General features: G+C 37.1%; 1 protein-coding gene and 1 long non-coding RNA gene across 2 annotated transcripts in view; one reads left to right on the top strand and one right to left on the bottom strand.

Annotated features, from left to right (window-relative positions):
* GPC6 (glypican 6) overlaps window positions 1–23,431 on the bottom strand; it is a 723,435-nt gene that overhangs the window by 558,142 nt on the left and 141,862 nt on the right. The gene's annotated exons all lie outside the window — the stretch shown is intronic.
* On the top strand, window positions 16,646–22,602 carry LOC132069798 (uncharacterized). The gene is made up of 4 exons (XR_009417825.1): window positions 16,646–16,704; window positions 17,101–17,238; window positions 21,427–21,489; window positions 21,581–22,602. It is a non-coding gene; the product is annotated as an uncharacterized LOC132069798 (long non-coding RNA).

The following is a 23,431-nucleotide window of genomic DNA, read 5'->3' as shown; positions in this document are numbered from 1 at the left end:
ATTAGTAAAGATCTCAGGCTTTCCATTCATCCACATCCCATGTACCAATATTACTAATTTTTGGAAAGAAAAAAAAGAAAACAGACTGAATAATTGCAATTTTTTCTTCTGGAATTCCTTCTCTCTCCTCCAAATGCTGTGTGCTATACAAAAGCCAAGTTATTTATATGATTATTTTTATTATAGTTCAGATCCAATTAGAATTCTTTTGACAGAAGGTTAATACAAACTTATACGCTTTAATATTCAGCTGGAATAGTTAATTCCTTAGTTAATGCTTTACAGTTAAGGTACTGGTCAAGAATGCACCAGAATCCAGAATATTTCTGATTCCTACGTGTTGTCCTATCTGGAAATCCTGACTGACTCACAATAGGCTCCCAAGAGGGCCACTTAAATCAGCAAAACTGATTAGGTTGGAAGCCTTAGTCTACTGAAATAATTCAGAAAAGCTACTCTACCTGAATATTCTACTGAGGGAATTTTGTTAACTAAAAATTGTCTCATGGGCTTTCATCCCTTTCATGTGCAGGCAATTCTTTCCTCACAATGCCTGCAAGTAATGGATCACTGCAAAGTTTATATTTACTATGAATTACAAACTTTAAAACCAATACATTATAAAACTACCGCATCAACGTTTCTGATTCAGAACACAAATGCATGCAAAACGTTAATACAAACCTGTATGTATAAAATGGTCTGGGGATAATATGTCTGGCTTCTTTGAGCTATCACACAATATCCAGTGTTAGCAGTTAAAGCATTAAGTTTGCATGTCAATTGAAATAGATATAGAAAAAGAGTTTTATAATGCTTTTATAATGCTAGAAGAGATGAAAGATAACAGGACTTGGATTGCACAAGAAATAGAGGCAGACTACTAGAGTCAGTATTATAAAAAATTCTTATTCAGTTCCTTTTTATTGTTGTTGCTGTGAATACCACTGCAAGTGAAGAATATTAATATTTTAAAGGGAATAAGCAAAAAACAGATTCTGGCTGAATAGTACTAGTCTTTCACTGCAAGACCTCATGTTTAACCAGACTATATGTGTAGTGTACCTTACAGCCTTTCCTTTTCTGCCTTACATTGTTTTTGTTATTAAATAATAATAGTTCCCTAAAGTATTCAGTGGAACAAGGGTGGTCATGTTGCTAAACATGCAGTGAGATGCACTCCTTGCACTACTTTCTAAAGAATTAGCCTAGGCAAAAAAATTTACTCTCAGTGACAAGTCAAGGGCAAAAAAAAAAAAAAAAAAAAAAAAGAAAAAAGCAGACCCTTTCAGTCTAATGTCCCTTCCTCCCAAGTCATTTAGCTCCATGTTATCATATGGCTATTTGAAGCCTCTCAGTTTTCTATAATAGTGGTCCTTTATTGGTTAATGTGGAGTGAAAATGTTACTGTACTTGTTCTCCAAACATCTTACTGTTCTGTCACTAAGACAAACCAAGCCACACAAATAAAAAAAAAAATTCACATAGACTTTCACAGTAACAAATGCATTATTCCCATCTGCTTCACATGCCTTATTATGTGGTCTGAAAATTTTACAGTGCCTTGGGAATTTGCTTAAAAGAATACGTGAATAGCTAAAAAGTGTGCTAGTCTCTCCATTTGGATACAAATTCCCAGTCCCACCCAAAAAGCCTACATGGCTACACTACTTAGTTCTAATTAACACATACTTCTACCATGAAACAATCACAGTAAAGTTTAAATATCACTGATTTATGAGGTCAAAGGTTTGGGCGCTCTAATCCATCCCAAGTCCATCCTGAGGTGAGACTGTGGCTTACTGTCTTTTGCAAGAAGAAGAATGGTATCTGGGGGAGACAAAAAGTGCTCTTTGTGACTAAATTTTCTCTGAGAACCAAATACATCACTCTCATCTGTCTCCCATTTCTCAGAGTTTGTGCCTTCATTGAAAGATTCTTGTCTAATCTGCTCATGAATTCTTATTCCAATGCTTCAATTGCCCTAGTATTAGAAAATTTGGGATTCTGAATGCCTATTTGATTTCCCTCTTGTAAACTTTGAGAACTCATTTGAATTTATTAAATACTTTTTTATGTATTTGAAGACTATTCTCTTAACTGAGAAACATAAGTTTCTCTCACCTTTTATCAGAGGTGTCATAATTCTTTTTGCTCTGTATGGTCTATCTCCAATTGCTCTTTCTTGTATTCAAGTCTGGACAAAATTTCCCAGCCTCGCAGCACAAGGGAGATATATATATATATATATATGTATATGTATATGTATATGTATATGTATATGTATATGTATATGTATATGTATCTTTCCAAAAGTACTTCTGTGCATCCATCTCACTATATAATTTGAGATTCTTTTTGCCAATATCATGCCATTTTGACTTTTGCTACTTTTATTATATAAAAAAAATCTTTAAAATGGTACATAATCAACCTTTCCCTAGCCCATACTTACACTGCTCTTTCTCCCACATTTCCTTTTCTCATTTATATTCCCCCTATTTTCTCCCCAATCATTTCTTTTCACATTTCAGAGTCTTTTCCTTTCATGCTGAAGGTTCCACTGTGTACAGGTTAGTATCACTGGAAAGCTGAATAAGTATTGCTCCTATTGTCTCATCCAAATCAATACCATGAATATTAAATAACACCAGACATAGTACAGACACTGCAGAGCCCTTCCAACACATTCATACAAACCACCACTGAAGTACTGATAACAACTCATTGAGAATGACTTTCCAATCAAGGTTATGTATAGCTGGATGACAGAGCTGATAAGTAGTAAATAAACAAAAATAGGATAAAAACCCAGAATGGACCTCATGCGACTCAGACTGTGTTGTAAATTTATAATTGCAGCAGCTCGACAGCACTGTTACATATATATGTTAAGGGAACATGAACAGAGAAAGAATCTTATTCAGAACACTAGTCAGTCTTACAGCATGAAAAATAATTTTCCAAGACTCTCTTATTAGCAACATCATGCATTATACAACAGCACTGCTTGTTCAAACTGTTTTTCTGATAAGAAACACTGCATTTTAAAAAGCAACCTCTATTTTAATATTTAATACCACAGCATATCTAGACCTCCAAAAGTAGAAAGCTATTTAGGCAAGTAGAGCACTTCGTGTAATGTTAAAAGCATTTCTGGCATTTTATGTTATCTACTTTTTAATGACTGTATTTTCCTAACATTAAAAATGAATTAATATCTTTCCTTAAGTAGTCTGCTGAATGCTGCAAGAGTAAATCTGACAGGGTTACTCATACCTTGCCTGTACTGTAGAGACCTATACATCAGTTTGTTTTTCATACTGTTGAAGGAAAATGGGTTTGCTTCAAAACTCAGCATCTCTAAAGCTCATCATAGATATGCCTGGGCACCAAGGAGAAAAACATACACTAATTACCTTCAAATTTCTTTAAACTCAAATGTCAAATGCTAAGTCACCACTGCTCTTGCTGGCATTCAAATCCAGAGAGGAGTGAGCTGTATCAATTCTTCAAAATTGCATGTGGTCTAAACCTTGCAGCAAAGAAACCCTCAGAGTTGTGCAGTGAAGTCCTAGGAAAACTATCAAAAACACCAAAACAAAGATCAAGTGTCTCTTTATTTTATCCTCATCTATAACATAAGTGATTTCACTTTCCGTGTTTCCACCTTCCTTTTCCCGAGGTTTTTGTCTGCCTCTTACAAGTACATTTTTTATTGATATCAAACAGAAACAAAAATGACCATTCATAGAACTCCTACGGTAAAACAGGAATCTTGGGAGTATAATAAAATATTTTGTAGTGTATTTATGTGGTTTCCTATTTTTACATTTCTTCTCCTCATATTCACTTCAGGTTATATATTGAGATCTGAAAACAGCCTTCATTCCAAGCTGCTAATGGCCCTGTGTCCTATCAGCCTTTTTATCTTTACACCCTCCAGTTCTTACTGGTAAGAAGGTAAAAGAAACTGAAGCCTATATATCTCAAATGTCCAATTTTGCAGTGTTTTGTTAACACAAAGGTCAACATTACTCCAACATTCTCTAACAATTAGAAGGATTGAGTCAGACATCTTATCTAAAAGCTATTGTAAGAAATAGTTCTCAATGACAAGGAATGTGAGAAAAAATATGGGACACTCTATCAGAGCCAAATCAATAGTAAGGAAAGAAATTCCCTGATACTTTTTTTACATATTGGGAAGATCATGCTGTTGTTTCAAAATTTCTGACTGACTTCCTAGTTTTCTTAAGAAACCTATAATCAACTATAGCTGATGTTAGAAAACCACATACCAGTATTTTCTCATCAACTCTACATTCTGTTCTGCAAATTATGGCAGTGTTTAATGGGAAAGAAATGCTCCACTGATACCACTATATTAAGCTATTCCCTAAACTAGAACTGAAAACAGAACAGATGCAGTGGCAACAAAAACTATGCAAAATATTTGCAGAACTCTGCCTCAAATCAATACCTAAGGATTCCAACACAGATCTGCTTGCCTTTTCCTCTTCTGAGACCACATGTCTTCACAGCACAGAAAGAAGAGGAAATCTTCCCTGACCTTGGTGTGCAAGGTGCTAATAGCTGTGCAGGAGTTAAGGCCTCAGTCAAAAGCGTGATTGTTCCAATGTTCTGTAGCCCACATAATGCAGCTTTCTTCAAAATGCCTAATGCCACAGATTCAGAGAGTCTAACTCTAGTATTCTTAAAATGTATGCACAACGATAGAATTAATGAGCATTTTTGTACAGGTACAATGAATTTTCCATTTTCATTTGTATTTACAGACCTGCAGCTCACTGTGTAAACCCAAAATGTAAGAGACAAAAGGGTTTTATGGTGCATAAATGGCAAGATCAGTTATAGCACCCATTCTTGGAGTGAATATTCTTTGTAGGCATATTATCAGGTCTTTGAAAATGTTGTCCCCCATTATACTGAAAAGAGGCTTTATTTTAATGGTTATATATCGATTTTCTCCTAGAAGCAATAAGTTCCTTCACCCACATGATCTGTTATTCTCATGCATGCTGACATTTCTAATGCAGTATATTAAATAAAGTACATCCTACTCACTGGAATTACTTTCTGGAAGCAATGACAAGCATTTCACAGTATTTCACAAACTTCCTCAAAACCATCTACATCAGCTTCTAAGAAAAGCAGCTATTACTTGCAGTTTTCCAGACTTACAAACAGTGCTTCATTATCTTGACCTAGTAGTCTACAGAAACTTTCCCATAAGGGAAAGCAACTATTTCTCATACTAGAAGCATCACTATAATTAGACCCCTACTGAGCTGTCCTTAGCCCAAGGCTCAGTCAAGAAATTATATCTGGAAAACAGCATTTGATTAGGATAAACTTATAAATTCATTATGCAGGTCTCCTAGCTATCATTTAATGTGGATAATTCAAACTCCTTTTCATAAGTTATTTAATGAGACAATAAGTATCCATGGGACAGGTTATTAGAAGTTCCCAGTAATACATTTGAGCTGGTATAGGTCATATATATGCCTTGGCTCTGTGTTCAAAAATAGGTGTTTGAAGATAGACTAGGAATTAAAAGCCATCAGAGAGCATGAATATCTGTGTAACTGTAGCAACAAGGTTAATTTAAATAATGGAGTGGTACCTGAGTGATTCATGTAAAAATCAAATGTAAAGGACTAAGATTTCCTTCCAAGTCTAATCCTTCTATCCTTAAAAATAAAAAGGATGACTTTCTGCCTGTGACAGACTCGCTACCAACGTTCTCGCGAAAATTTAAATTAGCACTAATAAGGAACAAATCTCAAGTGATTCAGAAAGCTGTTAGGGCTTAGTTCTGCATCTCAGAAACCGTGAGGCATATCCTGTTGGAGCAATTTCTGAGGCACCATACATGGGCCTGCATTGATTCATCTTTCTGATGTCAAAGAAAAGCAGCAGTAAAGGCTGCTTCACTACCACCTAGGATAACTCATCCTAGTTATTCAAGATGTAGGTGTGGAAAGAAAAGGATTTATACTGCTCCTTATCAAGGCTGGTTCCCCTCCCACTCTGCAGCAAACGTCTCTGTCACTATGTACTCCTTCCTGAATTCCATCCCATAGATCTGACATGGAGATGGGCGCTAGAACACAGCCCTCTCCAGTGGCCTTGCCACTCGGGTATTTGGCATCGCCATGCCTCTGACAGCAGGGAATTCCCTGCCAGCACAATCAAGAGTACAACAACAGGGCCCATACTGCTTGACTGCTTGAATTCTCCTCAATGGTGGCATTCCCACGGCATTTGTGCTCCTCTAGTAACACATTTGTCAGTCTGAACCCTTGGATGGGGTGTTTTTCACAGGGGCATCCATGCCTGGGAACCTGGTTTCAACTTGCTGCACTGCAGCAGCCCCAGTGTGAGAGAGGAGAGCATCTCAGGCAGGTCTGGCAGCTCTGCTTCGAACATTTGTGTTATTCCTACCACTCCCTGATAATAGTGCAAGCAGATGGGAAGCCCTATATTGGTATAGATTTCTGCAAGTTTATGCAAATCAATACTAAAAAAAATACAGTCTCAGGGTTAGGAAGGTCTTGCTGCCAGAAAAATATAGCTTCTGCCAGGAAGAACGAAGCTCTTTAGAAAGTTTGGGGCACTTGAAGAAAAACTAAAACAGGTAAAAGCACAGAAGAACCCCAAAGCAGGACAATTATGGACCATTTTCTTTTCTGCAGAGGCACCTATGGAAAAAATGGAGTTAGGAGCGGCACAGGGCAACTTTTGTTCCCATGAGCATGTTGCATGAAGCAACACCTTGAGGTAGAGAACTGAATATAGAGATGTGATGGCCCCCTGCAACAGGACAGCTCTGGATAGACCTAATTTGTCATCACTTTTGTAGCCAGAACCTAAAAGATTAGATGAAATAGTTTTTGTTCAAACTTTTTTTTTTCCTTTTGTCCTGGATTGCAAATGAAATTAGTGGTTTTATTTTTATGTGATTCTGACTGAGATTTCACTCTACCTGGAAACACAGCAAAGAGCCTGACAAGAAGTTAATCACACCTTCCCTCCTACGAAAAGGATGAGTGACAACAGCAACACAATCAAAGGAGTGATAAAACTCTCTGTCCAAGAGTCAGATCGAGTCTGTCTTCCCCTTACTGATCTTCATTTTTCCAAGTGTTCCAAGAAGCCCCAGTGAAAATGAATTTACTCAGCTTCTCTGCCTGCCACTACTACCAGATCACTTTCCTCATGGTCCTCACACATGATGAAAGTGTGAAAGGCTTGCACAGTGCCTTTCACCTCCTCCCACTGTGAGCACTGCAGCATCCTGGATTTAGGAGACAGTGAGAAGTTTTACATATGTAAACAGTCACTTCCCACTTATGTGATATATTATTGTTTTTCAGAAAACAGCCAAGGACACTGAATCTGAAAGTAACTATAATTCTACCATGCAAGAACCATAACTTTATACTGTGAAGTTACCTTTAAAAATATGATTGGAGTATTATGTTTCCATGTTATTCTCTTGCCGGAACACAATAAATTCTTGTCAAGCCTGCTAAGATTGGAGGATTTTATTCAGCTAAAGCTTAAATCAGTCTGACTTATGCAAAATTTGAGAGGGATGAGAAAGGTGCCCTTTGCCATATCTCACTGGTACCTCATATACCTTGAGATCAATGTGCCTTTCAATATTCATTGTGTCAGGCTTTATTCTAAATCCCCACAGGCGCAGCAGGCAGTGGGAGTGAGAGCAGGCACAGTACTGTTCCACGTACCTTCAGCCTGGAAAATTAAGTTAGAGATGATTTGTCCATTACCATTTGCAGACCTGCAATTGGGGCTATTTTTGGTTCTAAGTATTTCTGTGCTCAGGCAATTGTCTTCCCTTTGCTATTAGCCTTTACTCTGCTTGATCATGCAGCCTGTCATTTGGTACCTTCCTGTTGCTTTCTTGGCCTCACAAGTTTTGATAGGCTTTTATGGGCAGAAAGGTCTCATCATGCCTTCAAAATGTGAAATCCACATCTGCTAACTATTGGGGGAGGGAGGTCCAGACAAAATAGACAGCTGTAATTGCATGGAGAAGCTTTATGCTTTCAAATCACAACTAGATGGCTTTGTGACATGTAGCGTGCACAGTTTGCACCTGAAATTTTAATTAACTGTGTAGGGAACAATCTGTCATAAATGCATGTGATGAAATGGTCTCACTTTAGAAAATGCATTGCAAGTCAAAAATAAGGTTCATTTTTACCATGAATAATTCCTTTCTTTCATCTGGAAACCCTGCTTAATGCCTTTTCTGAAAAAAACCCCAAAAAAATCATTAAAACCTCTGATGCTCTGTCTGCTTTCTATATGCTTTACAATTTCTGAAGGATTTTTCCAAGGATGATGAGGGACAAGATCCTTGTTAAAGAACACTTTGAATCTCATCCAACAAAGATGACAATAAATCTTCAAACCATTTCTGACCATATGTCACAACTCCTGAAGGCAAATGAAGGCTTTTACAGCTTTTAAATAATCTTTGGCAATGACAGCTGCTAAGGCACCCTCCTCCCCACTCTTTCTTTTCTCACAAACGGGAAGGAAAAGTTGTGCTTTCATTTACTCTGCTCCCAGAGTCACACGTCATGACCTGGCTTACTGTAAACTAAACATTCAAAACAACATGAAAGGTCTACTTAATGTGTGCAAATTGAGAAACCTGTTATCCACAGAGCTCACGCAGTTTTCAAAATAAAGATACTGCCTTACATTCCTAACCGTGGCACTTTTCAAGGGCAAACTGTATTTGCTTTGGTGTTTCTAGCACTAAATCAGCCCCAGACACAGAGAAATAAGTAATTTTGTTAACCTCTGTATAGGAAACTTGCAAGGCGTGAGTCCTATAAATTACTATATTTACCATACTTAATAGTATGATTTCTGCATCCATTTTCTCCTGTTGAAAGGCTCAGATTAGTAAATCAGGAGTGTAAAACAGGACCTGAATTTTAAGGAAACAGTAGTCCTTGTGACCTCAATAGAGCATTTGTCTCCTTGCAGAGAATCTTGTGAGTTATGCAGATCAGTCTAGCAAGCCTGGGAGAGGGATGCTTTGAAACAGAATGCATTTATCCATGGGCACATTTTCTTATATCACAGGGTTCTAGATGGAAGAAAAAAAAGACCACTGCATTTTAAAATATTTGTAGGGGCAAACAGTGTATGCAAGTGTCCCCAGCTGCACTGGTCAGTATTCAGCTACTGGAGATGGGTGATTTCCAGAAAGTGAAGACTTCATCAGTAGTGAAATGCTATATTTATTGCATTTTACCTGCCTTAAAACTACACAGGGAATCCAAATACAAAGTGCATTCTGTGTCCAACCATATAACTTAGATTTTTATATTTCTTGGAGAAGTCTTAGTCTACAAATCAGTTAATTAATTTCATAAACACACACATTTTTTCTCAGTATGTGTAATAATATATGTGACATCCATGACTAATATAGTAACAATGTTCTAAATATTCTTTATCACATTTATCTGTTTCCAACATCAACTTTAAAAAAAGCCCAGAAAAACTAAAAACCAAAGCCCTCAAAACCTTGATATACTTTTTAAAATCTTACTTGACACCAGGCTTATTTTTATTATAATATAACAAATATCTACAATTACCTGCCCTAAATGGATACACAAGTCAATGCCTTTAAAGTCCCCTGTGTCTTTAGAAGCCTAAGTTCTACAGGTATCAAACAGTGATATCCTCAGTTGACATTTGTTATATTTGCATCCTCAGCTATACAAAACCTGATATTTAAAATCATCTTTGGCACATACATGCTTTCAGAAGTCTAGCCACTGAATCTTGAGTGTTTTAATTTTACAAGTCTGATGCCAAGTTGGTTCAGAGCATGGCTGGTATGAGTTTGTAGCTGCCCTATTCTGATCTGGGCTTTCCCATTGGTAAGGACAAAGAGAGTGTCTAGGAATAAGGCATCTATTGATTGTTGATTATGACAAGTTTAAAAAAAAAAAGAAAAAAACAAAAGCAGAAGAGAGATGGGATCTAGAATCTATTGTGGATTTTTGAACTGGTGGGAAGAACAACTTGGGATTTCTGCAATCACACACAATGATTTTACACATCTCATTAGAGGCAATTAGTTGATTTCTTAATTTATTTTTTCTTTCAAGAAAGAGAAGACAAGAAGCACCTGATGAATGCAGTGGTGGTTCTCACCTTAGAATCTACCCCTTAAATGGAAGGTTTAGGTTCAACACTCTCTTTAGACAGAATATACATAAACCTTTTACTTTCCAAGAACATGCCATCATCCATTCTGTATTTTGGAGTGAAGATTTCTGTTCCTTTTGCAAAACATTCCCTATGGTGACTAAACTGATAGGAATACGTCACCTTCTGAAGTCTATCTCAGTATGACTAAGTCAAAATAGCACTTTAGGCCTAAAAAATAAGTTATAAATACACTCAGTTGCAAATTTATACATATATTTTATACATATCTGCAGATGTTTTCCTGCAAATTGCAATTACAACAAATGTGTTTGGTGAAACAGGTGTCTTCACTTCCAGGACACAGTGAAACACATGACATAGGTCAAGTATTTGCTGACCAAACAAGCAGAAGCTGGTGTGAATATACCTATGTACTTTCTACGGTGAACAAAAAGTACACGTGCTTTCAAATTCAGCCAAGTTCCTCCGAGCTGTATTTTATACCCCCATTAATTATGTAAGAGAAATGGGAAGATCTGGAACTGGAGCAGTTTTTAAGGACAGAGGAAAATAAATAATTGAATACTGCCTTGCTTTGGATAGCTTCCACATTCTTTTGCCCTAAGATATCTCTTTCAAGCTTCAGGGAATTAATGAATTAGATCACTGATCCATCTATTACACCTGTTTTGGGGGAACACAAAAAAATGGAAAAAAATATCCCCACAAGGTGGAAACATCTTGCAATTTATTCCCTTCTGTGACTGCTTGACATCTTCCCAACTGAGTGAAACAGTAAAAAGCTTGTTTAAATACACAAATTTAGAAGTGGGTTTATTAATTTCTTTGATTGGATTACATGAAAATACTAAAAGTGTAATGCCAAACATTCTCAGGAAACAGTTTATATCCATAGGCAAATTACCTTAAACACATATATATGTTTTAGATAACATTCAGTTTTTATCTAAGATAAACAACCTTTGATGAGTTATGTTAAATCATAAAAGTTACGGGAAGGAACAGTTTGAAAAATAATGAATCTATATTCTTGAATTTATGAGAAAGGGAAAGTCAATCTAAATTTAGCCAAAACTCATGAACTGTCTTTTTTCTAACCTGAGCTCGCACTCAGGCTGTGACCTGAGAACATGCACATACTTCTATCCAGTCCTTCAGAGTCTGAAGGCCCCTCTCCCATGCTGGGATATTAAATTTCCCTCTCTTTTAAGGTGAGGCGGGTGAAGGAAGAACTGATAGGACTGTCCTGTAATGTTGGCAATAATTTATTTCTGACGAACAAACATCATAATTCAGTAAAATACAGTTCCTAGATGAGAAGGTAGAATCTCAAGACTGCCCCTCCCCTCCCGATTACAATCTTCACAGCCTAGAAGCTGTCTTATTGAGCATTTTCTTCAAACTCACATGCTGAAAATTCATACCCATGGCTTCAAACAAACTTTGAAATATATATTTCTGTAAAGATGTTTAGGCAGTTCCTGCACTGCCCCATTTTCTAATCCCTAGTCAAGGAAACAGAGTGTACCCAAGAAAACACTGTGAAGGAGCTGTCCCTCCCTCATTATAAAACTCACCAAGAAATGCCCTTAAATACCACTGTGTGATATGGAGAAAGATTTAAACATTATTATTAAGCTTTCAAACTGTCTAGTTCCAGATTTTGCTGGTTTCTTTCCACTGTTGTCATTTAATTATAAATGCTGAAGCTTTTAGCAGCACAGAATCAGTTATATTTGGTTATGAATGATTAAGTGTGCATGAAGTTTTTACCAGCACATTAATCATCAGGTGCAGAAAGAAGCACGACACTAGCTAAAAATTCACTTCCTTACTGCCCATGGGAAGTGCAAAGTCTTCACATACAGTCAGAGATTGCTTACCTTTATGACAGAACAAATGCTGAGTAAGATGCATTGAATTTGCATCCCCCTAAAAAGCACTTCCATTTCGTCAAAGAGATTAATTATCCTTGGACAGTATGAATGGCAGCAGCAGAAACAGCAAAACAGCAGTGGCAAAATCAGGTTAGGAGTTTTTATATTGCTTTATTTGATGCCTGATGCTGGATCCTAAACCACACACTGCAGAACAAACTAGTTCAGGGGAATGGGTATCTCCATGCATGCTTGCATTTACCTGCCAAATTGCCCACTTCTACTCTCATGTGATTCAGCTGAAATGGTTTTGTACAGCAGAGCAGCAACGTGCAGAGGCTTGGGGCAAAGTGTGGCCCCTCTGTGGTAAGTTTTGAAAACACATTTTGTAAAGGGCTGTATTTCTATTTTCAAGTGTGAACAACTGTAAGGACCTTTGCGGTTTGGGACATTCATGTGACCTTTCTATTAATTTCACATTAGAAGAACCTTCCCAAATGTCACCTATCTCCGAGAGAGAAAGTCCCTTTCCTGGCTTCTGAGATGTTAATTTACCCATTGGGACAAGTTATGCCTATGTGTCAAGCCTGAAAATAACTTGGTTATCATAAAATGTGTCTCCAGCAGTCCAGGCTTTGTGTTCAAGACTTCCTTCTCCCTTAAAATTAGTCAGAAGCATTTTGACACACCTGAATATTTTCTTTAACTCAGTTAGGGTAGAATAAAAAATCAACTTAAAAGCAAATGTAAAATACAAAACAGTTGCAAATGTTTACAGTAATCTATATTTAAGCTATATGAGTGAATGAACACCCAATCTAACAGATTTCTCTGTATATCCAGCTCCCAGATGCAGCCTCAGGAATCCTGCTGTCCTTCCTTCCCGCTCTATGTCCTTAATGAGCATCTGTTCCTACTTAAACACACTGGGTTTATAGACTACTTCTCTGTGTGCTCTCCTGGAGTTATATACACATTCACTTCTTCCCAATTCCCACATTTATTTACCTCTTTGACTTATGGCAGAGATGATTAAGACAGCCCTCCCATCCAAAGGAAGTTTGTCCTGCTGCTGCCGTGGAGATGGAAACACTGGTGCAGCAGAGCACTGTCGCTTCCTGCACTTGTGTGACCCACTACGAGCCTTTTGACTTATGAATAATTCCTTCTCCAGCCTGTGTAAAAATGTCAGAGCAGAAATTTCACTGGCTCTGTTTGCATTCATAAAATCAGATGCATTTTTTATGGTAGCTTGGAGATTATCAAATGTACTTGATACTAACATGAAAACAAGACAACTGTGTTTATTTCACTACATGACCCCATACATAAATATCAAACTATTGAATTAATGCTGCTGAGATGGCCACTGTTTTGAAGTGACTGTCCCTAAAACCTATCTTTGGTAGTTAGTAACTGGTAAACTGGAGAATTTAGTAGTGCCACCAGCTAGCTAGGCAAGATGCACCAGAATAACCCAAATACAGCAGTACTAATTTTAAAACTGCAGAAATCCAGACTAGCATTTTGCAAGATGCAAGCCTCCTATGCAGTGGCAAGCACTCTGAAAACTCTGAAAAAGAAGAATATAAGAATCCATGTAGATTTTAAGTCATTTGTTTGCTCCTCTTGTTTGTAACTTGGATATAGAAACAGTTTGTCAAAGATTTTTCAGATTTTTTAGGGGAAAACAAAAATATCCATGGCTATGACCTGCATCAGCTCTTGTTTTGATAGGCTTACTATTAGATAATCATGTTTGAGTTTCTTTCTAAAACAGCAGATGAAGCCTGTGCAGTAGAGCTCCAGAAAAATATTAACAGAAAATAGGGAAACTTGAAGTATGCAACAACAATAACCTTATGCGTCTTCATACAAAGTGACTGAACACTCCTGAGAAATTATTCACCTAAGGTATTAAATAGACCCTTAATAGTAAAATCCTGATGATTATTCTTCACTGGACAGGTGATGGTATTTGAGGAATCTTTATTGCTTTGCTTATGTGGATGAAAACATTTGGTTTTGCATGAAAATATGCTGAAGTATGACTATTAAGCAATTTCAGTAAAAGCAACTTTGGTGTTCTACTACAGTAACCACCTAAAGAATAATAAAGTCTAAGAAAGTTTACAGTAGCACAAAATAAATATGGTATGTATAATGGTGATGCAAATTAACGCTATCCAGCAGAAACCAGTTCCTTTAGCATAAAATTAAAACTCAACTGCATTTTCTTTCAGCCTCTCCCTGCAGGACCAGCTATACCTCCTTTAAAGTGAACTTTCAAGACAATAAAGCAGTGGCATGATGAATATTCTAAAAGGTCAATACTAATTAACTACATTAATGTATTTTACATAGAAACAGCTGTTTGAGGAAACATTGATTTTTTTTCACATGCACCAGCAAAAGTTCCTTTACCAAGATTTCTGTGATAAAACACTTGAAGAAAGGCAGACTAGAGTGCCTTATGAACACTACAGCATGTTTGATTTGCACGTATCTGTTGTATGCATGTGCATGTGCATGTGCATATTTACTCATACACATAAATGTGTTAAGTTTGCTCAGATCATTAGTTTAACAGTGTCAACATTTGCAAAGAAAACAAACCATATCCCCAAATGTACACCACTACTATTGAAGGAAATCAACCAGTGGCCCAGATGCTGTGAAGTCAGCTTTTGCACTGACTGAATTGTAACTGCAAGCTCCATCTGAACACTTTGTACAGTTTTAGTTACAAAGCAGCTGCTACTACAAATGATCCATCACCTGGTCCATTTCTCTCTTAAAAAGATGGGGAATGGTCTGTGGTTCAAATGGTCTGTGAATGACTAAGAAAATTAGTTCCTGTGCATGTGCGAGTGCATTGTGGGTTGTTTTTTACATTAGTAATTCAGTGCACTGCAACAAGGTGTTTTGAACAGCAAAGCACTTTCTGTTGAGTTTTTAAAAGCTTTTACTACACATTCATTCTAGTTCATTCTTGTGGCACACATAGAATTCACAAAAAGACATCAAGACATCTGGTTAAGCTTCATCCAAAAATCCTTCATTTTCCACAATCAAGCACTGATTCCATTATCCATGCTAGGATCTAAGAGGCAGTTGCTGTATCTTGCTTTTCTCTCTTTCTCTATTTCTGTTCTTTTCTGCTCCTGATTTCTTCTTAAGGTTGGATGGGTTAGAGTTTGCTAAGTCAATGTTTTGTGAAGTGCATTGTTTTGACTGAATGTTTGCTTTAAATTTTGCTTTAAACTTCCTGACCTTCTAAAGTTTGCCAGTAAAGTTTGGTTTTTTAACCTTTTCAGACCTTTGTTGTGTTTCTCCTGTGTGGTCACCTCAGGAAAAAGTAGTATCTTAAGCCCTTTTTAAATAAACACTCAGCAAGAACCAGGGCTTTAAAAGGCCCTTTAAAGATGCAAGAAGCTATGAACATTACTCTTGATATGAGTCTTAGACATCTCCATACATGAACCCTTCACAGCTCATTTAAAAACTCAAAACTCCTTGAAAAGGAATTAAGAAATAGTTTGAAAGAGCTTCAAAGATGCTAAGTCTGGGCCCTGCCTTCTTTATTAATTAATAACTCTTCCTTTGCTTACTCTCAGACACAAAAAGATTCCCTCACCAATTTCACTTTGCAATTCTTTTGGCTTTCCAAGTGACAAAAGACTGGTTAACAGCATGCAAAGTCTATCTGTACATAAAAACTTAATGAAGATACAGTTTGATTCTTGAAAAAGCAGGCATTTCTAATTTGCCTTACTCCTCTTATGGTATGCTTTATAGAGTGGCTTTGACAATTATCTGTACATACATCCTTGGAAAAAACTAGCAGCTTGAAAGCTGTCAGGCCAAAAAATGGCCACAAAAATGACCAAGGTTTTGGAGCATCTCTCATGTAAGTGAAAGCTGCAAGAGATGGGACTGTTGAAGAAGAGAAGGCTCAGGAGGATCTCATCAATGAATGGAAATACTTGAAAGGAGTGTGTAAAGAGGAGAGAGCCGGGTTTTGCTCAGCGGCGCTCAATGATGGGACAAGAGGCAATGGGCAAAACCTGAAACACAGGAGTTCTCTCTGAACATTAGGAATGCCTTTGTCACTGTGAGGGTGACAAAGCACTGGCACATGTTACTCAGTGAGTTTGTGGAGTCTCTGTTTTCAGAGATCCTCAGAATTCAACATGAGTTATGCACTGTAGCTGACCTTAGTTTGAGAAGTGGAGTTGTTGCAGTTGGTCTCCAGTGGCACCTTTGAACCTCAAATATTCTGTGATTTCCTAAAGAACCTTCTAGGATTCATGTGAACTTTGGCCTTTTCTCGTGGAGGGACAGAATGTAAGAAAATAAAGATAGTGCAGAAGGCAATCTCACACCTGAGGAGTTGCAGCTGTGCTAACCACCAAAGATTAGGAACAAACGTGTCCTTAACAGGCCACAGCTGTGTCCAATGAAGATGAGTGCTACAAAAGAGTGGGAGGGGAGAGCTGCAGTTTGTTGGCTATACTGTGATGAAGGAGTTAGTGCTGTGAGAAGCTGCCCTCAAGAAATCAACGAGAAGGTATGGAACTTTTGCAATAAGATGACAATGTTTTCTCTTTTCCTCCATTTTAATGAAAAAGGTTGTGAATTTTCCTTCTTCAGCAGAATAAGGCGTGTTCTGGCTCAGAAAATTATTTCAATTTGATATTTCCTGCTTTGAGTTGGAGTAACTCAGGGAGTTTATCTTAGACTCACAGTCTCTGCTGTAGGGCAGCCATTCCTGTGGGTTTATAGTATTTAGTGTTTTCCTTAGAGCCACTGGCATCTGCAGTCACGTGATTATATAATCCTTGCAGTTTTCTTTGAAGAAAAGATTAATCAACTCAGTTGTATACAAAACTTGATACTGTGCATTTTAATTCCCTAAAAAGGAAACATTTCTCTTAATGGTTCAACTTTTAAAAAATTGTTTCAGTTGAATGGTAGTCTGATTCTGGAGACAGAAACTAAATGCCCAGCTTCACCAACACTGGAACCCTGCAGCTGATAACTCTTCCACGGAGACCTTAAAAAACTTTTCTGCACACAAGGAACACCTAAGTTCCATCTGCAAGTAAGTTCATTTAGAGGAGTAGCCTTTAGCCTTTTAGCATGAGTTTTTGCCCCTTAGCTAGAAAATCTTTCCCTTGCTTTGCTGTCCTAAGGACTACTACAGTTATTCTAAAAATATGGTCACTCAAGCATTAGACTTAGCTTAGCTTGTGTGTCTGGAGATTTCTGTTATTTCCTTACTGTTTGCAAGGAACTAGTAAGTTCAAGGGGTGTTTTTGGAAAAGAAAAACAGCAGACAAACAGCCAATATTAACTCTTGCTATACCATCAGCATATATAAAAAGGAAGAATGGATTTTGCCTCTGCAACCCACTGTTTTGGAGGAGGAAGTCCATCTAAAAAAACCCCAAAAATTGAAGTAATGAACTATTATTTAAATTAAAGCAATAATTAATTTTCCTAAAATATTGCCTTTTCTCCCCTAATATTTTTTGTACTTTTTTAGTTCACTTCTGGCAATAAATGCAAACAAAACCAAAATGTAGCATTGCAATAGATTGTTCGGAGACTAAATGAGATTTCTCCTTAGACGATCACAATGGGGAGTTTCATATTTTTCAGACATCTAGTTGGAAAAATAACAATCAACTTATTTAGCTCATATATAATATTTAGCACTGTGTTTTAGGCTGACTAGTCAATAAAGCCTCCGTTTCATGAAAACTGAAGAAACCATTAAAATGATATAAAGAGGAGAGATATGATATGAAAAAAGCCTAAAAATCCTTCTTTTTTTTTTTTTCCCTCTGAGGGGAGTATATGCCACTGCATTCTTTAAACAGACAGAACATGAATCACTTTCCAGAAAGCTTCTCTTTATTGGATAAAAGTATAAATAATGCCAGTGCCAAATCTTAAGGCAAAAGGAAAGTAAGAGTCACATTCTTCTTCAGAAATAGTACCTTCTTCCTAATGAAAGATATTGAATTTACCAGCTAAATGTCAAAGAACAGAGAAAGAAGATTTACCATTAAAATCTCCAGACAAAAAGGACATTTTCATCATTCATTTGAACAAAGGGGCTTTACTGTTTTTCTTAAATTCTGTCTTTTCTAAAGGAGAGTATTTTTATTTATACCACTATAGTGGTCAATACAGTAGAAAAAGGACCAAAAATCAACTGTTCAATGTCATGAAAGTAACTGTTCCATAGTTCTTTTCTGTTCTCAGTAGAGAATAAAAAAAGGAAGACAGAATAAATGGCGACCCACAATACTGTTGAGTATTTCAGTTCAAGAGATGGGTTGGAAGCTACCAAGTAAAAAACTTACACTTGATTTCAGAGTGTAATTAGCCTCACCTTGCTCATTTTGTGCACTGATGGTGTCCTGAATAATTGTCCTCTTGTATATAATGCTGTCCTTTTTGACATCTCTCTCCATACACAACTGTAAGGGATTTACTGTGATTTCCCCTCATATATACAAAAATTATAACTCTAGGAACTTTTTGATATCTGTAACTTTGACAAGATCACTTATATGCATAGTATAAATGTGTAGATCTTAGATCTCTTTGTATCTATCCTTAACTCAAAAAAATAGTTTGGCCATTTATTTCTGTGAGTGAGTGAAAACCAGTATAAAGCTTTAGCTTCCATAAGAAGATCCAGATATTAGGAAATGGAGTCCCCACCACTAAATGGCCTTGTGACATTGTAACTGAGGCTTGCAGAGTGACAATACCACTTCCACTTCTGGATGTGAAGTTTAAGCCCTAAGGAAAAAAGTAAAGGTGAATTTGATATTGTTCTGGTTGCTTCAAGTTTCACAGACCACAAACTAGCACTCCAATCACTAATCTTTGCCCAAAGCAGCTCAGAACAGTGGCAGTGGGAACACTCCTAAACTGGTGGGTAGATCTGGAAAAAAACCTCAAGACCGTGTCATCTATTAATCTATCAAATTCAGAAGTGTTAAATCCAACTACAATTCTAAACATAAAACCAGAAAATCCAAAATTTTTGTGATGTTCAACCTCATTGTTGAGAGGAAATGTTTAAAACTGCTAAGGAGAAGGGAATAGTCTCACTGAAACTAACCTTGCAGCTGGGAATGCTAACAATTGCTATAAATAAAAATGTCAGTGTGGGAAAACTCAGGTTTTTATGCTGATGTGGTATATCCTCTGCCTGTTTTGAGGAGCAGAGTTCTTGTAGAGAAATGACACATTCTCACAGACGTGTGGAAGCCTTTTGTGATCTTGGGGCAGGCAGTGAGGTCTCGCTCTCCCCAGTGCTTGGTGCTGGGATGAACTAAGCCTAACAGAGCCTGTGTCCCCATGTGTCTCTGCTGCCCAGCATTGCTACCAAGGTAATGAAATAAATCTGCTCCTCACATTTTAGCTCTGGCTTGGTGGTTGCCTTGGCTACCTCCATGTGCTGATTCACACACTCACACTCTTCCCTCTTATTATGAAGCCAAAATTATAAAAATCTGAACAGCACTGTCATTCTATTGCTCATCTTTTCAGGTATATTTCTACAGGAAAGCAAGTTGAAGCTTTTCAATGCATCATGAAAGTGCAAAATAAATTCTAGAACCCCCCCCTTTTTTCCCTACAGATTTAAGTTAATTATGTTTAAGGCTGAGTTGATTCTTACTCCTATTTTGTCAAAAGACACTTTCTCTAAAACTGTTATCTCTAAAACTGTCCTTCCTGCTGGTTTTCAGAATCTGTCCTGGTCAACATTTTGGTATGTCAGATTTTCTAGGAATATTATTGAGAAGTGTAAATTTGCTTGCATTGCCATTTTTATCTGGGTTGTATCAAAATTTGCCTAACACAAGAAAAGACATGGATTTCTTGGAATGAGTCCAGAGAAGGTCACAAAGGTGATCAGAGGGCTGGAGTACCTGTCCTATGAAGACAGGGAGAGTTGGTGCTGATCATCTAGGAGAAGATAAACCTCCCCAGAGACTTTTAGTGGCCTTCCACTTTCTAAAGGGCCCCTACAGGAAAGCTGGAGAGGGTCTTTTTACAAGGACAAGGGAAAATGGCTTTAAGCTGAAAGAGAGGAGATTTAGATTAGATATCAGGCAGAAATTCTTTACTGTAAGGGTGGGTGAGGCACTGAAACGGGTTTCCCAGAGAAGCTGTGGATGCCAGAACTCTGGAAGTAGTCAACCTAGTTTGGATTGGGTCTTGAGTCAACCTAGTTTGGATTGGGTCTTGAGCAACCTTGCATCTAGTAGATGTCACTTCCCATAGCAAGGAGGTTGGAACTCCAGGATCTTCAAGGCCCCTTCCAATCCATTCTGTGATTCCATGAAAAAAAACTTCATTTCAGCTGCTGAATACAACAGCTGAACTTACCACAATCTTTGGCCTGGCTAGAAACACTGAAATCTTGAAAACCTGCTGAATACATTGAGCTACAAGGGTAAAACCAAACTCTAAGATAAAAAGAACTCCATACTTCAAATCACCTAGAGTGATAAGGCTGAGGAAATCTAAAGTTTGGATGATTTTTTTTCTTTGGTGCATTCTATAACTGTTCATTGAGCTTTGCTGCTAAAAAGAAGTAATATGTTTTTTTAATGCCTAGCGGTGCTCCATGAATTGCTTCAGAATCTGTACTTTTGTCCTTAAAGGAAGACTCAGCAACTTAATTTACATCCTAGGTACACTGCAGACACAGATAACTCTCTTGGCCAGGACTTTATCCTTTAACAACTACAATTATTTTAGAAAATTAAAGGTACTCCACTTAAGTGACAATTTTGAAAAGTGAAGGGAAAAAAGAAAAATATTAAATCTATTAATAACTGTCAGAGCTAACAGGTCATATAACCACTAACTTTGACTGAAGACACAGCAAATCTGTAAATTTTTATTTGCTGAGTGTCTGTTAGGATACCCAGCAAATGAAAAAACAGAAAAAGCTGTACCAGCCTTAAGCATGCTACAGGCATTTTGCCACTTGTTATCTCACCTTGAATTTTTATAAAGAAGAACTATTTCTGAGATAGCAGTGAATGAGATTCGCTGCTTATTATCACTGGGTCATATTTATGTGCCCCCCCGGACACAGCGTGTTTATCTATTTCTTATATTTGCAAGTCATCACAGCTGAAATCAAGAATGCGGCTGCACTTGTCCAGCTGCAACATTCTGCTCTTCCGGCAAAATGAGGATGTCTCAAGAGACAGTAATCATTTATGACACTGTTTACCTCTTTCATTTCTAGGGGCTATCTAATCATGCCTTCCAAGTAGAGTCTCGTGAGTGACAGGTTTGAGAACTTCCCCAGGTGAGCAGACAAATAACATCAGTAAGATGCTAGCAAAAAAAGTTGAAAATGCCTCTCCTGGTTAAAGTATGAAATCCAAATATCTTCTCAGTTCATCTGGAACAATCAGGATAGTGCGAAAGGCCTGACACAGATCATGACAGATATTTTTACTGCTGAGATCCAGGAAACTGTGAAGTCTATGTACTTTCCTTTGGCAACAAAGCATCATTATGACGACATGTGATCTACTCCTGCTACTCTCCCAGGAGAGCTAAATGATGGTTGTCTACAGGCATCCATAGTGCTTTCTGAAGCTTCAAGAAATAATGTAAAAATATAGCATGTGGTGAACCTTTCAGACCTTGTGAGCTACATTTGACAATATTTCAGGCATTTTGGAACTGCTCTTCAATGAAAAATATCAGGGGAAAAAATAAAAACAAATTTATGAAAGCTCACATTTTTTGCCTACTACACTGCACACAGTTTTTCCATCTTTCACCCTTGTCCTGTCATTCTGAATATTTTTATTCCACTATTAATAATACACAGAACCATTCTGTGACATTTTTTCCGCACATTACATTCCTCTAATGGTAATACCTTAGTGTATTTAGTATAAAATCTCTATAATCTTTATCTATAAAATAAAGCAGTTTAATCACTATGTATAGTCTTTGCATATATGAACATACTTACATTTAGAAAGATTGCTGGACCTGTTAATTATATTTTACTCACTGAAATAACCAGAAATAATTTTGTTTGTCAGTAGAATGTCTTTCTTTGTTTTTTGTTAACCATGTCCATGAATACAACAATATAAACAAAGACAACAATCTGACTGATGATGAGTATCACATTTTGGTGTGTACTGGGCAAATCTGGAGTGCTCAGAGAAATGTGCTGTTTAGCTGATTGACTGCTTCCCTTTAATTAAGGTATGCTCTAAAATAATCTTAAATGGACCATAAATTCCTGACTTTCTCCAGTATCTATTACAGTTACATTAACTATTATACAGTTCTGTGTTTTAGACTGCGTTTACATTTGCTATGAAGTTTTCTGTATGTAGATTCACAAATAGTTTCAATTTGAAGACCTTTAACACAGACTTTTTCTGATTCCTCACTTTTTTTTTCTTGTCTGACTCTCTTTCATAAACTGTCATAAAGGAAGAAAGTGGGGAGGGCATTTAAAGAAGATTAAAGACATGAGAATATTTTGGTTAGAGAGGAAACTCCAAAATGTTGCTATTTTTATATGCAGCTCTTTTTAGCTATTGTTTCTGGGACATATTTTCAATTACTGTTGTGAAGGCAAACTTACATCATTGTAAAAAGGTTATGAACCAATACTGGTGTCCATGAAGCACCTGGACATTCCAGATATCCATGTTAGGCTGACAGGAAAGGCTAAGCGTGCATCCCTGGTTGACCTGCGCACAGCTTTTTTTGTAGACATTACAGGAGGCTGACATTTGCATATGCAAACCCTTAATGAATTAGCGGAGGAAACCAGTGTACAGAAGGCTAATTGAGGAACAGCTCCTTGTACACAAAACTTTCCTCCTAGGAGAGTCTTGCTTTCTGTCAAATTTTAACTCAGAATGGATATGAACTTATACACAGTTCCAGATGGCTGAAAATAGAATTGAAAGGAAGAGTAACAATAAAAATACAACTGCATGGCTTGCAGTCCATGAAGTAGTTCACAATTTCATTCAGCTCAGGCCATGATGACACAAGGTGATGCACAGTGCATTATGAAGAGTCCATCTGTTTCTTAGTCAAGTTTTACAACCTGTGCTAAGCCCTTCATTGCTAAGGACAAGATTAAGACAACCCAACAGCTTTAAAATTATTCATGATGTATTGTCTGCTTTAACATTAACCTAAAATCCTACTTCTAATGGAAAAGTTAACATTAGAATTGCACTGGAATAGAAAATAAATTTTTA

This window comes from Ammospiza nelsoni, chromosome 2 (assembly GCF_027579445.1).
Source record: "Ammospiza nelsoni isolate bAmmNel1 chromosome 2, bAmmNel1.pri, whole genome shotgun sequence".
In the NCBI taxonomy this organism is placed as follows: domain Eukaryota; kingdom Metazoa; phylum Chordata; class Aves; order Passeriformes; family Passerellidae; genus Ammospiza; species Ammospiza nelsoni.
The sequence above is the reverse complement of the archived record's forward strand: the minus strand, read 5'-3'. Positions and strand labels throughout refer to the sequence as shown.